Below are 16,297 nucleotides of genomic sequence, written 5' to 3'. Positions count from 1 at the left end.
CAGCAGAATGCAGGGTCCTCATTGTGTATCCAGTTTGTTGATCTATGTCTTTTTATTGTCCTTTTCATTTTCTAAGCTACAAAGAACAAGGCGACATGCATCTCCGCCTATCCCTTTTGCACTGGGGCTACTGTATAAATTCTAGAAGAAAGACAGTTTTCATTATTCTTAGGTATGCCCTGGTGACATCAACAGGCCCCAGTAAATAGTTCCAAACCCTGGTAACATAGAGTACCTCCTAGTCTCTTTGGGTCACAAAACAAGAAATACCATAACACATGGATGAAGGAAAAGGACTTATAGGGAGGGTGCTCAACATTAGCCAGATGGGGGTTCAGAGGGTGGGAAAGCAGTCATTTTCCATTATGTGCATGTATGAAATGAATATAGAAGAAACTTGGTCGCATTAAGCAAATCTCAAAATAACCCATGTCTCCAATAATATTACTGCTGGAAGGTTAGGTGTATGAGACGGATCTTCTGGTATTTTAAATATATGGAGAGGTCTTTGGGGCATACTTCTACTAAAACAATACAAATATATATATGCCAAAATTGACTATAACAATTTACAAAAATACTATTTAAGAAATCTTTTAACAAATTATCATAGTGTAAATTCAAAACGAAATCCTGCAATCTGTGGGGATTTAATTGAGGGAGAGGGTCAAAAAATAACACATCTGCCTTTGGTTATCTTAACCAATTATTGGCATCACTTTGTAAAACATTAAATAGACGATTTATTGTAGTTTCATTTTGTTTTCTTTTCTCTTTATGTTTTCTTTCATAATCCTTTAAGTAAGCCCATAATTTTGTTTTGGGACCCATTTGTAGGTATTTTGGGCCACATGGAAGGTGCCATTTAGAATTCAATTTAGTATTCAATATATTATTTATAAATCCAGGAGGTGTTGCAGAGGAGTCGGCTTCAAAGAATCATGTGCTTACCTCAAAGAGTGAGGATGGAAGTCTATATTGCAGATTCCACAAAACAAATAAATAAGCTGAGTGAGTATAGCAGCTCGCCTTTATAATGGCAGTGTGAAGGTCCTTGTACCATGGGTCTCAAGGAAAGAGTTTTAGCTTAGGTACATAAAATTGGTGAACTATGGGTTAAGTGAGCACACTGCAGAAAATTATGTACAGAGTAATCAATTAATGTATCTTTTATCAGTTTTGAAATTCCATATGCTTCTGTACATAAATATTCATATGCAAGTATGACATACAAACAAGAATGTACATGACACACAGAACATACTCAGAATGAAGAAAGGAAAGTAGTAAAAAAGGACAGAAGCAAAGACAGAAGAAATTAAAGGAAGGAATGATTAAAGAGTCATTACTACACTACTAAGGCTGCCATTCATTGTAAGGCTAAGTTCCCGACTCTGCTGTCCTATTCTAACATTATTTTACTGTCTTACCTTTGAATCTCTGAAAAAGGTTCAACTGTGAGACAAGTGTTACGAGCATGCAAGGAAGACCAGGCTACAAACCCAGAAGAAATTAGTCAATTTCATCTCAGCAGGTCAGATCCCTCCCTGACACTTTGTTGTATCACTGAGAGCAAACAAAAATTGCATCACCCATTGAAGTCCAGGACGTTTGGATTTGAAACAGGCATTGTGTGCAGTTTGTTCCAAGAGAATCCTAAGACGTTCTTTCTCTTTTACCTGACAGCATTGTGATTAATGGCTTTACTGTTGAAGTTTCTGGATCATTGAGTAAATTTTAAGGTCACAGGCACATTATCACTCTGTCTTCAGAATATTTGTTCACTCTGTGCTCTCAACACCAAGCTCCAAATGAGCATCCCCTATGAGGGGTATGTTTCCATTTAGATGCCACAGTTACCATGGACACAAAAAATAAAGCCTTAGTCACCCCAGCTATCTCTCACCTTGTCTATACTCACAAGGTAGCATCCCCTCTAGGGCTTCCCACTCGCCCGAAAAACCTCTTTCATGAGCTGATTTATGGATTAGTGAATATGGTACATGCGGCACAAGTTTGTAGATTGGAGATCAAAATTCCTGTATCAAGAGAAAGACTGAATGGGCATGGCAACCTACCTGTTATTCAGACAGCATTGTACCCCAGGAACAAACTGGCTTTCTTGACTAACTGGTTTTCCAGCAGCTCTGAGGTTCATTTTAAAACATTGCCTCAATGAATAAGTTACAAAGGAATCCAGGAACTCACACAATGTCTACCCTAATGAATGAATGAACATGAATATGTTTACCATCGCACATGGAAGACATACCTTCACACTCATGCAAAACACACACACACACACACACACACACACACACACACCACAAAACAACACAAATCTATATACATAAGAAAAAATTAAATACCTTTCACAGAAATTCATTCCCACACATCCTGAAAAGCCACAATCAATATTAAAAGATTCAAATATCCTAGTAAGAGCAGAGTAAACTGGGAGCTAGTAACAGACAAGTTCTCGGACAACTACAAGTCAATGGCAAGCAGTCAGCCAAGTATCTGTACACTTTACCTAGATTCTGAAGGAAAATACACAATTCAGCATGTCAGTGGTAGGCAGGAATCCACTATCAAGTGGCAACCATTCAGCCCACCTTGCAAGGGGGATCCTTGGATATATGCAATGGGAGGTGCCTATAGAAACTAAGATTGGAACTCTTTGTACATAGTAGCGTGGCAGAAAGTGGCACCACTAATAACCTATCCACTACTAAGAATCAAATCATATGATCTTTAAGGAGACAAGAATTAGTACCCATGAAAATCCCCTAGAAAGTTAGTGCCCAGATGTTTTGTGCAAAGGAGCACGTTTTGCATTTTAGATGTCTTTACCACTGAAGTCAGAGGCTCAGAGTAAACCAGGATATCCTAGTTCAATATGTATGGACTCATCTAATTTCAGCAAGTCTCAGATGGGAATGTGGACTTTCAAAAGAAAGAACCCATCCTCAGGACTATTCAACAGAAGCCCTATGATTTATATATTTCCAGGTCACTGGCACACTCCACAGTTCTCAATCTTAAGACTACAATAAGTACTCCAACCTGAGATTATAGGCTCTGCAGACCTCATATTTGCTTGCTGAACACACTACTCCAACCTCCAATCCAACATCAATCACCTGACCCAGCTTCTGCAAACATGAACAAACATGGAAATATATTTTAATTACAACCTTGTTATATTTCCCTACATAAATTTATCTCCTTTTGGAGGCCATCAGCAATGTTACATAAATAAATAAAAGCAGGGCTGGGGAGAGAATTATATTTGTTCTGTAAAATACTTGCTGAGCAAGCATTAGGACCCCAGTTCAAACACAGAACCTATGTTAAAACAAAACAAAATGGGTGTTCAAGTACACACATGTGACTCAAGTACTGAGGAGTAAGAGCCAGGCATATTCCTGTGAGTCACTTGCCAGATAGTCTAGTTGAACACCAAACCAGTTCTTAACTCTGTCTGAAAAAAAAAACTAAAAAAAACCAATAAGTGGTTTTCTCTTGAGGAAAGACAAATTTAAAGTTGCTCTCTGGCTTCTACACATATGTTCACATATACACATGCACTTAATACATATTTGTACCTACATACATGATTGGTAGCACAAAAGCCCTTTTCCCTACATGTCTTCATGGAATCCAGGAGCATGCAGGGTAATTGACTCCATGGAAAGGACAAAGAACCTGGAAAGCTGGGGATTGATGTGATTAATAATCTGGTAATTTGCAATATCTGTTACACCAGGCCATATCAAGCTTCGACAACCAGACTCAGAGATGAATAATATTCAAATAACTCTTACCTTCTTTGGATTAACAGATGCACAGAAATTAATAATATTCAAAACAACTCTTACGGTGTTTGGATTAACAGGAACCCTCTCATACTCCCTCAACAAGGATTAGATGTAGATAATAACCCAAACAACTTTTAAGCTATCTCCATGAATGAAGCGATGCCACGTCCTTTCCTATGTCACTAAGCTAATACAGGCAGTCGATGGAAAGAATCCATCTTCTTTGAAGAAATAAATATTTGAGTTAAATGTCATTGCAATTGTGCCTTCATGTGGACTGGAGATTGTGTAACACCAGGAAACTTTTCCCCCAAATTATATGGTATTTAAATATATGAGAATAATGTGCATGATATCAGACTCCCAAAATTTGATCCTGCAAGTCAGGCTAAAGTTAGTTTTCAGTCTGAGCTCTTTATAGATCTATTCTCTGCCTGCCATGCCACCTGCAGGAATCATCTCAATGCATATACATTTAATAAATAATAAATGAGTAAGAAAAATAAATATTTTGGCTTCTCTACAACAGCCCAGAGAGCACAATTCAACTGCACAATGACTACAAGACCTGCTCCTTTCTTTCACTTTGTCATTTGAAGTAGTAATAGGTGGAATTACATACTGCCTCTGCTAAAGTGGATACTTCTAGTTTCTTTGGAAAGTTAGTTATAGCAAAGAAAATTCTGCTGGAACACACAGGTAAAGGGATATTTATCTGGAACATATATGTTAGACAATGTTTTCCTGAAGCAGACAAAAGTGAAAATATGATTTGATATAGCAAACACATGATAGAACCTTGGAAATAAGGAGTATAAATCGGGACCCACAACACTGGGAATTGAGCACTGAGCATTTATTTGATTTGCTGCACCTCACTATTCTTTGCTAACAATACACGTGCATTGGTTCACCTTACCTAGCATTGCTAAGTTCAGCTTGTAATAAGCAGCCATTAAGAGAAACTCTCCAAATAACTGCTTATGGGGTTCCTATGGTGGCTTGCTACTTCCACAATCTCCCCTTATTTTGGTCAGTGAGCCCATCAGTTTCTTTAGAATTGAACTATACCTGTCTGGTGTCTGCCTGCTTGAGGAGAGGACAATAGCTACCAGTTTATGCCTGCTGTCTGCCTGCCTAGAGGACTGATTTTCAGCTGTTGAGTTCTGTTTGATGTTCCCTACAGGACTGAACAGCTGCCAGGATTTTGATTCAAATTTTGAAGTAGAAAGATTATCTTTCAATCTAGGACATGACTATTGATGGAAGGCTATATAAGGAGATCAAACAATGAAGGTTTTGTTATTTGCCTGTTTCCTCCACCTGTAAGTTCATTGATTTCTTCACTGACAATGGATCACAATTTTTCTGGCTTCCATCATATACTGAAGTGTTGGTCCCTCTTGGGGACCCTCAGTGTTTACCCACTGCTGAGCCTTTCTGATGCATTTGAAAGCCCTTTCTCTTTAGAAAGGAACATTCTGAACTTTCTGTTTGGGCCTGGGATGTAACACCTGGACTTTAACATCTTTGATGTCAGTTCTTGGTTTCAGTTTCTGTTTTCCTGCTGAGAATGTAAACTCATTTTTCCACTGTGCTTCCTGAGATTTTCCACCCAGTGAATTTGGGTTATATGTACTGTGAAGCTCAGTAAAGCATTGGCATTCTCTTAGCACAAATGATCAGAGTCTCTGCCTTTTCTTAAAATTAACCAGGCCTACTCCTGATTCTCGGTACTGTGGCCACTTTGGCGCCATTACTTAAGACCACCTGAAACATCCAACTTTGTGCAACTAAGAAATTATTACATTTTTGTACTTTCTATAGCCATTGTGGGATTAGTTGGACTCTAGATTGTAAGCCGTTCCAATACATTAGCTTTACATGGAGAGAAAGGTTCATTCTACAAGTTCTGTGACCCTAAATTTCCATAACTAATATACGTTATAACCCCTCTCTCAATACAAGATCTACTACAGATTTCACAACCTTCCAGAATAGATCAACCAACTCAGAAACAAGTATTCAAGCCTGAGGGCTGTCTTAGGATTTTACTTCTGAGAGCAAACAACATGACTAAGCTAACTTTTGTTGGGACATTTTTTAAGGGTGCCAGCTTACAGATTCAGAGAATCAGTCCATTATCATTAAGACAGGAGAATAGGAATGCCCAGGTAGGCATGGCACAAGAGAAGAAAAAAGTGCAACATCTTGTTCTATAGCCAAAAAGAACAAGACTGTCATCCTCAGGGAGCTAAGATGAAGCTCTCAAACCCAAGCCAATAATGACACACTTCCTCCAACAGGGTCACAACTCCAAAGACTGCCACTTTCTGGGCCAAACAAACACATTTTTTGCCCTAGTCCACATAGGCTTATTTAAATATATGAGTATATGGAGGTCATACCTAAACATAGCATAATGTAAATTATATTTAGTCTAACTACAAGAGTCTCCAGAGTATTTATCAGTCTCATCAATATTAAAAGTCAAAAGATCAAAGTCTTTTCTGAGATTCATTAAATTACATAAGTTTAGTTGCCTTTAAAGTAAAAATCAAAAATTAGATGATGTATGCTATGTACATCAAATAATCTCATAGTGAATAAATACTGGGAAAAAACCTCTCTGGATAAACTCTAAACTCTGCATCTCCATGTCTGATGTCAAAACCATGTTGAAAATTAGAAATTTTGACATTTTTTGTTGACTGCACAACAATTCTTTTTGTGAGCTTCCATTCCTGGTTAGCAGCTTTCCTCAACAGATATACCATTGCTTCCCTTCTCAAATATTATGGGGTCTCCAAGGCACATTAAATGTTACAGCTTCAAGTTGTAAAGTCTGTGATGCACATATCTATGCTCTGATTGACTTCCCCTTGCTGCTGTTGTTGCTGTTCATCATCTCATGGTACTGGCATCTCCAATTCACTGTAGTTTTCCACAGCAACTATAATTTATCAATAATCTCTCACAGGCTTTCTTCATGGAAACCCTCTTTAACTCATTTGCACGTTCCCTTCAGTTTTTGGAAATCAACTGAAACTGAGACTGCATCTTTACCAATGATACTCCCTGGAATCTCACAGTGCCAAGTCTCAGCTACTCTCCATTTTCTCTTTATAGCCACCACCACCAGGATGAATCTTATACATTACCAACTCCACTGTCATCATGAGGTAAAAGCTTGGCTGTCTCTGGAGCATAGCTTCATTGTGATCTCAGAAAATACTTTCCAGATTTTCTCACAGGGATGATGATGTCTTCCTAATCACAGTTAATTTCTTAGTTCAAGCTGACATCAATTGTCACAGGAATCCCTTATATTGTTGACTCTAAATCCAGATCCACATGGCTGAATCTATAGAATTATGATGCTTTCTGCAACTAGAACATGACCCTCTTTTCTTACTGCATTATTAGCAGCTTTATGTTTTTCATTTACTTCACTTCCTAAAATTTGCTATCCTAGAACTTGCTCTATAATTAACCTTGATCGCAGAGATCTGCATGTCTCTCTCTCCTGAATGCTGGGATGAAAACATGTACCACAGGCCAGAATTGCAGTGTTTATCTACTTGGAACATGGTGTAAAGAAGGTAGGCCTAGGAATCACGAGATCTGCTTGCCTCAGTCTCCTGGTATTAAAGGTGTGTTCCATCATGCGTGGAACAAAGTTTAGCTGGGTGAGGTCTGGCCCAAAAATTATCACTCTCTTAATACATTTATCTTATTGAATAGGAGTCAAGTCAATTTCACTTGAACCAAACATATTATATGTTTTTTTTTCCTTTTTCAAATTGCTATTTTTCACTAAAATGCTCTTCATGGGACGAAACCAGAGGCTGATACACCTGAGAGCAGAGGGAAGACAAACTCTTCTTCTCTGAGAGACTCCCCTACAGTCCTCAAGACACACAAATCAAGGAGAAGTCTGGGACAGGACTCTTCTTGTTTTTGCCTGCATCCAGAACTGAGTGGTCACACAGCTCTCAGAACACAGATCTGGCTATTAATAAACAGGTCTACAGGAGTGCTGATACGCAGGCTTACAAAAAGATCAAGACACTAACAGAGAGAACAACACAAGCTAACACCAGAGACAACCTGGTGGTGAAAGGCAAGTGTAGGAAGCTAAGAAAAGAAACCAAGACTATTTCATACCACTAGAGCTCAGTTCTCCCTCCAAAGCAAATACTGAATATCCAAAAACACTGGAAAAACATGGTTAAGATTTAACATCACACCTCATAATGATGATAGAGGACTTTAAGAAGGACATAAAAAACTCCCTTAAAGAAATAAAGGAAAACAGAGGTAAACACTTAGATGCCCTTAAAGAAGAAACACAAACATCCCTTAAAGAATTACAGGAAAACACAACCAAACAGGTAAAGGAATTTAACAAAACAACCCAAAATTTAAAAATAGATATATAAACGATAAACAAATACAAAGGAAGAGAACCCTGGAGACAGAAATCCTAAGAAAGAGATAAGGAGTCATAGATGCAAGAATCACACATAATATAAGAGATAGAAGAGAGATTCTGAGGGCAGAAGATACCATAGAAAACATGGACACAACTGCCAAAAAAAAAAAAAAAAAAAACAGTAAAATGCAAAAAGCTCCTAACTAAAATCATCCAGAAAATCAAGGACACAATGAGAAGATCAAACAAGAATAAGAAGTATAAAAGAGAGTCAAGACTACCAAATTAAAAGGATGCTAAATATCTTCAACAAAATTATAGATGGAAAATTCCCTAACTTAAAGAAAGAGATAGCCCACAAACATAAAAGAAGCCTACAGAACTCCAAATAGATTGGACCATAAAAGAAATTCCTCCTGTCACATAATAGTCCAAACACCAAATGCACAAAACAAAGAATATTAAAAGCAGTAAAGGAAAAAGGTTAAGTAACATATATAGGCAGACTTATCATAATTAACCAGACTTCTCACCAGAGACTGATCCTGGGCAGAAGTCATATAGACGCTAAGAGAACTCAAATACCAGCCCAGGCTACAGTATCCAGCAAACCCCTCAATCAACATTCATGGAGAAACCAAGATATTCCATAAAAAAACAAGGTTACACAATAACTTTCCAGAAATTCAGCCCTACAAAAAATAATAGAGAGAAAGCTCTAACCGAAGGAGAGAAATTTCAACCGGAGAAAAGAAAGAAATTTATTTTCTTGCATCAAGCCTAAAGGAAGTGAGACACAAACATAGTTACACCTCAAACAACAAAAATAACAGGAAACAACAATTATTTTTCCTTACTAGCTCTTAACATCAAAGGACTCAATTTCCCAATAGAGAGAAATAGACTAATAGACTGGATACTTAAAGAGGACCCAGCGTTTTGCTGCATAAGGAAAACACACCTCAGTGACAAAGACAGCCACTACCCCAGAGTAAAAGACTAGAGAACAATTTTCTCAGCAAATTGTCCTAAGAAACAAGTTGGGGTAGCCATTCTCATATCAAACAAAATTGACTTTCCATTAAAAGTTTTCAAAAAGAAGAGGAAGAATTTCATATTCATCAAAGGAAAAATTTACTGAGAAGTACTCTCAAATCTGAGTCCCTCTGTTCCAAATGCAAGGACACCTACATTCATAAAATGAACCTTACTAAAGCACAAAGCACACATTGCACACCACACAATAATAGTAGGAGATTTCAATACCATTCCTCTCATCAATGGACAGATCATGGAAGCAAAAAGTAAAGAGAGACATAGAGAAACTAACAAATTTTCCGCCAAATGGATTTAACAGATATTTTTAGCACACTTTGTCCTAAAACAAAAGAATATAGCTTCTTCTCAGCACCTCATGGTACCTTCTCCATAATTGACCATAAAATCAGTCACAAAACAGGCATAAACAAACACAAAAAGATGTAAATGATCCCATGTATCATATCATCTTACTACAGACAAAGGCTGTCTCTTCAATAACAACAAAAAACACAGAAAGCCCATATACACATGGAAGTTGAACAATGTTCTACTCAATGATAGCTTTGTCAAGGAAGAAATAAAAAAAGAGAAATGAAATTAAGAACTTTTTAGAATATAATGAAAATGTAGGTACAAGATTCCCAAAATTATGGGATACAATGAAAGTAATGCTAAGAGGAAAACTAATAACTCTGAGTGCTTCCAAAAAGAAACTAGAGGGAGCATACATTAACAACTTGACAGCACCCATAAAAGCTCTAGAAAAAAAAAGAATCAAATACACTGATTTAGGAAATAATTAAACTCAGGGCTGAAATCAACCAAGTGAAAACAAAAAAGAACTAAACAAATTAACAACAAAACTAGGAGCTGGTTGTTTGAGAAAATCAACATGACAGATTAACCCTTAACCAGACTAACCAGAGGGCACAGAGAATGTATTCAAATTAACAAAATGAAAGGGAGGAGTTGAACAGTAGTGGCGTTGGTGACTCTAACAACTTGGGACTCAGTGCAAGTACCACCGACTAAACCAAGATCGTTTCGAGGATCTTCAGGCTCTCCTCTGTCCTTTGTACAGTAGTCTCTGTGCAATTGAGGAGGAACATTGGTGTTACAGCTGTGGTGTTTAATAAGGAACTTGTTCCTGTACAGAAACTTCATGGACAAGATTAAAGAGGTCAAAACAAAGCAACAGACATCTGGAGGACCTGTTGATACTGGCCCAGAGTATCACCAATATCTGGACAGAGAGCTTTTTAACCTTAAAGAAATGTTGGTAAAGGAGAGATGGATAAGTTTCCTACCTTCATCTTTGAGGATCCCAAATTTGAAGTCATTGACAAACCCCAGTCTTGAGGAACATATACCATGTGGCAATTTCTAATAAATTAGTAGTAAAACTAAACTAAAATATTCAAATAAACATTCACTTTACAGTTAAGAAATGAAAAGGGAGACATAACAGCAGAATCTGAGAAAATTTACAAAATCATCAGATCCTACTAAAAAAGCCAATAATCAACAAAACTGAACAATCTGGATCAAGTGGAAAATATTCTAGACAGATACCTGATATCAAATTAAATCAGGATCAAATAAACCATCTAAACATTCCCATAACGTCTAAAGAAATAAAAGAAGTTACTAAAAGTCTCTCAACTGAAAAATACCCAGGATAAAATGGGTTCAGTGCAGCATTCTATCATAACTCCATCGAAGACCGTATACCAATACCGTCCAAACTATACCACAGAATAGAAGAAATAGAAGAAACACTACACAATTTATTTTCTGAAGCCACAATTATGCTTATAACTAAAACACCCAAAGACCCAACAAAGAGCAAGAATTGCAAACCAGTTTCCGTTATGAATATCGATGCAAAAATACTCAATAAAATTCTTGCAAACCAAACCCAAAAACAATTCAAAACAATCATCCATCATAATCAAGCTGGCTTCATCCCAGGGATGCAGGGATGGTTTAATATACAGAAATCCATAAACATAATCCACTATGTAAATGAAATCAAAGGAAAAAAGAAAGATAATTATTTCATTGATTCTGAGAAAGCATTTGACAAAATTCAACACCACTTCATGATAAAAGTCCTGGAAAGATTAGGAATTCAACATCCAAATCAAAACATAATAAAAGAAATATACAGCAAAACAGTAGCTAATATCAAGGTAAAAGACTCACTTTGCCAAATTAAGAAATGGACTCATTTAGGAGATAAAAAGTTTGTCCAAATAGTTAAAATATATGTAATAGACTTTAGGATTTTAGCCAAGAGAGACAATAAAAAGTATAAGGTATGTCGGTAAGTGAATGCTTAACAAACAAACAAGACAAAGAGACCTGAAAAGTTTAGTAAAAACTCAAAGTGAAGTTCACTGAGATAAAACCAGAAAAATATAATCACAAGTATCTCCTAGTGCTTGTAGATACCTTTTCAGGAATAGATAGAAGGTTTCCTCACCAAACGAGAGACGGCCTCTACAATCATCAAGAAGATACTGGAAGAAATCTTCCCCAGGTCTGGAATGCCCAAGGTAATCTAGTCAGACAACGGCCCTACTTTCGTTGCCAAGGTAAGCCAGGGTGTGGCCAAGTATTTAGAGGTCGATTGGAAATTACATTGTATTTACAGACCTCAAAGTTCAGGACAGGTAGAGTAAATAAATAGAACTCTAAAAGAGACCCTAAACAAATTGACCATGGAGACTGGCACAGACTGGGTGACACTCCTTCCCTCTTGTTCTCTTCAGAGCAAGAAATACCCCTTCCAGATTCAGCCTTACCCCCTTTGAGATCTTATATGGGGCCTCAGCTCCCCTGACTGAATTAGATGATGTTACTGAACCAACATGTCATAGTGCCATAGTAATAATGATTTGTGTGCCAGGCTAAAAGACCTACAGGTGATACAGAAAGAAATCTGCTCACAGCTGACAACAGCCTATGCCCCGGAGACCCCTGAGACATTCCATCAGTTCCAGGTCGGAAGCAGCTACACTGAGCCCAGACACTCGAGCCTCGCTGGAAAGGACCGTACCTGGTGCTGCTGACCACCCTGACAGCCGTCAATTCTCAGCCCTCACCAGCCACATACTAGCTGTTGGGGCTGAGAGCTGAGACCTAGAAGAACACTCAGCATGTTTGCCCTGAGTTCCATCGGGATAGGTGTGGAAATAGGCTTGATTTCTATTACAAATGATGTAACATTACATATGTTAGTACTCCTAACACTTCTTGGGACTGTGCCTCAGGGATCACAACCTGTATAAGTTTAGAAGTTCTAAAAGACAGTCATGACCTTGGTGTATAGGTTCAGATAGTGTCCAGATTGGAATCCTGATGCTAAAGACTTAGTAAGACACAAAAAATAAGGATTGAGAATTACTTAGGGCTAGGGCTATCTAGGTGCTGCAAGGGCAGCACAAGGACATCTGCTGTTGCGCTACAATACAAGGCTTATAGAGAATTCAGAACTGCCATTGACTCAGATATAAAAAGAGAGAAGGAATTTTTAGCTGACCTCCAAGAATACCTAACCTCCCTCTCAGAGGTAGTCCTTCAAAATAAAAGAAAAAAAATCAGACCTGATATTCCTTAAAAAAGGAGTCTGTGTGCTATACTAAAAAAAAATGTTGCTTCTATACAGACCATTCAGGAATAATTAAAGACTCCATAAATAAACTTAGAAAAAGGTTAGACAAAAGACAGACAAAAAAACACATCTGAGATGGTTCGAGGGCTAGTTTAGTAGATCTCCCTGGATGACTACCCTACTCTCTGCTACAGCTGGGCCATTATTAATAATTTTCTTGGTTTTAGTTTTTGGCTCCTGTGGGACAAACAGGTTAATTACTTTTGTTAAAAATCGAGTGGGTGCTGTGCAGTTGATGGTTCTGAGACAACAGTACCAGTCAGTTAGGACAACTGGTGAGACCAAATACGAGACTTGATATCAAAATTCTAAGATTAGAATTATTTAGTAGGAGAAGATGGGAATGAAAAGAGAATTATACGAATTCTAGGTTTAGAAATATAAAATTAAAAGAATAAACCCCAAAAAACCACAGACCCAGGGCTAAGCCCTGCAGCCCAGACTAGCAGGCCATAAAGATAAAGGAGCACAGGAAACACTGTCCAGGCAGGACTGGCAAGCCATAAAGCAAAGGAATGCAAGAACCAGCCTGAGTTAATGGGACTGATTCATGGGACGTCTGGCAGGAAGACATCTCCCCCCAGCTCACTCAGGGCCATCCTCCAGTCCCTGATAAGCCCCTGACTTCTAACACGTACTCTTTCTGCTTTGTTCTCACTGCTATGTTTGAATGAGCCATTTGTATGTAACCACGCCAAAACCCGCTAGCCTTCTCTATATAACCCTCTGACTTTTGAGTTTCGGGGCCGACACCTCTGTCTCCTGCATGGGATATGTGTCAGCCCGGAGATCTCTGTAATAGGTCTCCGTAATAAACCTCGCCTTTGCTTATTACATCCAAAATGGTCTCTCTGTGTCTGGGGTCCACGATTTCCCAAGACTTGAGTAAGGGTCTCTCTGCAATTCCACCAGAGAAATAGTAAGCCTGATAAACAACTTCAGCAAAGTGGCTGAGTAGAAAATTAAGTCAAACAAAGCAGTAGCCTTCTCAAAGTATAAACAGTCAGCGAAAGAAATTAGGGAAATGACACCATTCATAATAGTCATAAATAATACAAAATACCTTGGTGTAACTCTAACCAATCAAGGGAAAGATCTGTGTGACAAGAACTTCAAGTCTCTGAAGAAAGAATTTAAAGAAGATCTCAGAAGATGGAAGGATCTACCATGCTTATGGATTGGCAGGATAAATATAATAAAAATGGCCATCATGCCAAAAGCAATCTAGAGCTTCCATGCAAACCCCATCATAATTCCAACTCTATTATTCATAGAGTTAGAAAGAGAAATTTGCAAATTCATCTGGATATCGAAAACTATCCTCAACAATAAAAGAACTTGTGGAGGAATCACCATCTTGGACCTCAAGCTGTATTACAGAGCAAAAGTGATAAAAACTGTATGGTCCTGGTAAACAGAAAAGAAGATAGATAAACAGAATAGAATTAAAGACCCAGAAATGAACCCACCCCTATGGTCACTCAATATTTGACAGTGAATTAAAACCATCCAGTGGGGAAAAAAGATAGCATTTTAAACAATTTTTGATGGTTCAATTGGAGGTCAGCATGTAGAAAAATGTAAATCATTCTATTCTTATGGCTATGTAAAAGGCTTAAATACAAGTGGATCTAGGACCTGCATATAAAACCAGATACACTCAAACTAATAGAAGAAAATGTGGGGAAGAGCCTCGAATACATGGGCACTCTGAAAAATTTCCTGAACAAAACACCAAAGGTTTATGCTCTTCAAGAATGGACAATTGGGACTTTATAAAAATGCAAAGCTTCTGTAATGCAAAGGACACTGTCAAGAGGACAAAATTAGAGCCAATTGATGGGAAAAGATCTTTACCTATCCTACATCTGATAGAGGTCTAATATCCAAAATACACAAAGAAATCAAGAAGTTAGATTCCAGAGGTAAAATAACCCTATATAAAAAATGTGGTACAGAGCTAAAGAAGGAATACTCATCTGAAGAACATTGAATGGCTGAGAAGTACCTAAACAACTATTCAACATTCTTCGTCATCAGGAAAATGCAAATGAAAACAACCATTAGATTTGACCTTACACCAGTCAGAATGGCTAAGATCAAAAACTCATATATAAACAGATGCTGGTGAGGATGTGGAGAAAGAAGTGTTCTTAATTGATGGTGGGATTTAAAGCTAGTAAAACCACTCTGGAAGTCGCTCTGGAGATTCCTCAAAAAATTGGATATAGTACTGCCAAATGGCCCACCTATACCACTTTTGTGCATATACCCAAATGATGCTTCAACTATAACAAGGACACATGCTCAAATATGTTCATAGCAGATCTATTTATAATAGTCAGAAGCTGGAAAATACCCAGATGCCTCTTAACAGAGGAATGGATACAGAAAATGTGATACTTCTACACAATGGTGTACTATACAGGTATCAAAAACAATAACTTCATGAAATTTAGAAGCAAATGGGTGGAACTAGAAATGTCATCAGGAATGAGGTAACTGAATCACAGAAAAACACACATGGTATGCATTCACTGATAAGTGGATATTAGCCAAAATACTCTAATTACCCAAGATACAATCCATAGACTACATGAAGGTCAAGAAGAAGGATGATCAAAGTGCAAATACTTCAGTCCTTAAGTGAATGAATAAAATTAATCATAACAGAAGATATGGAAACAATATTTAGAGCAGAGACTGAAAGAATGACCATTTAGTGTCTGTTCCACCTGAGCATCCAGCATATATATATATATATATATATATATATATATATATATATATATATATACCAAACATAGACAATATTGATGAAGCCAAGAAGTGCATGCTGAAAGCAGCATGATACAGCTGTTTCTGTAGAGGCTCAGACAGAGCAGGACAAATACAGAGGCAATTCTAGCAACAAACCTTTGAACTGAGAATAGTGTTCCCAATGCTTAAGTTGGAGAAAGGTTTGAAGGAGCTAAAGGGGCTTGCAATCCCATAAGAACAATAGCAAGCAACGGGAGTTACCAGGGACTAAACCACTATCCAAAGAATACACATGGACAGACCCACAGCTCCAGCCGCTTATGCAGCAGAGGATGACTTTATTGGGCACGAATGGGAGGAGAATTCTTTTGTCCCTTAAAGGCTGGACCTTAGTGTAGAGGAATGTCATGGAGGTATGGCTGGGTTAGGGATGAGGAACTCCCTCATAGAAGTGGAAGATCAGATGGGATGGGGTGTTATGTACGGGAAACAGGGAAAGGAAATAGCTTTTGAAATGTAAATTTTAAAAATCCAAATATTTAAATATATAAATCAATGAATCAA

General features: G+C 37.7%; 1 pseudogene; it reads left to right on the top strand.

Annotated features, from left to right (window-relative positions):
• Nucleotides 1–1,861: 1,861 nt before the first annotated feature.
• Nucleotides 1,862–10,656, top strand: Atp5pf-ps2 (ATP synthase peripheral stalk subunit F6, pseudogene 2; annotated as a pseudogene).
• The last annotated feature ends 5,641 nt before the right edge of the window (nt 10,657–16,297 follow it).

The sequence above is a fragment of the Rattus norvegicus genome, chromosome 4, assembly GCF_021556685.1.
Source record: "Rattus norvegicus strain SHRSP/BbbUtx chromosome 4, alternate assembly SHRSP_T2T, whole genome shotgun sequence".
Lineage (NCBI taxonomy): Eukaryota > Metazoa > Chordata > Mammalia > Rodentia > Muridae > Rattus > Rattus norvegicus.
This window is presented reverse-complemented; position numbering and strand designations above follow the sequence as displayed.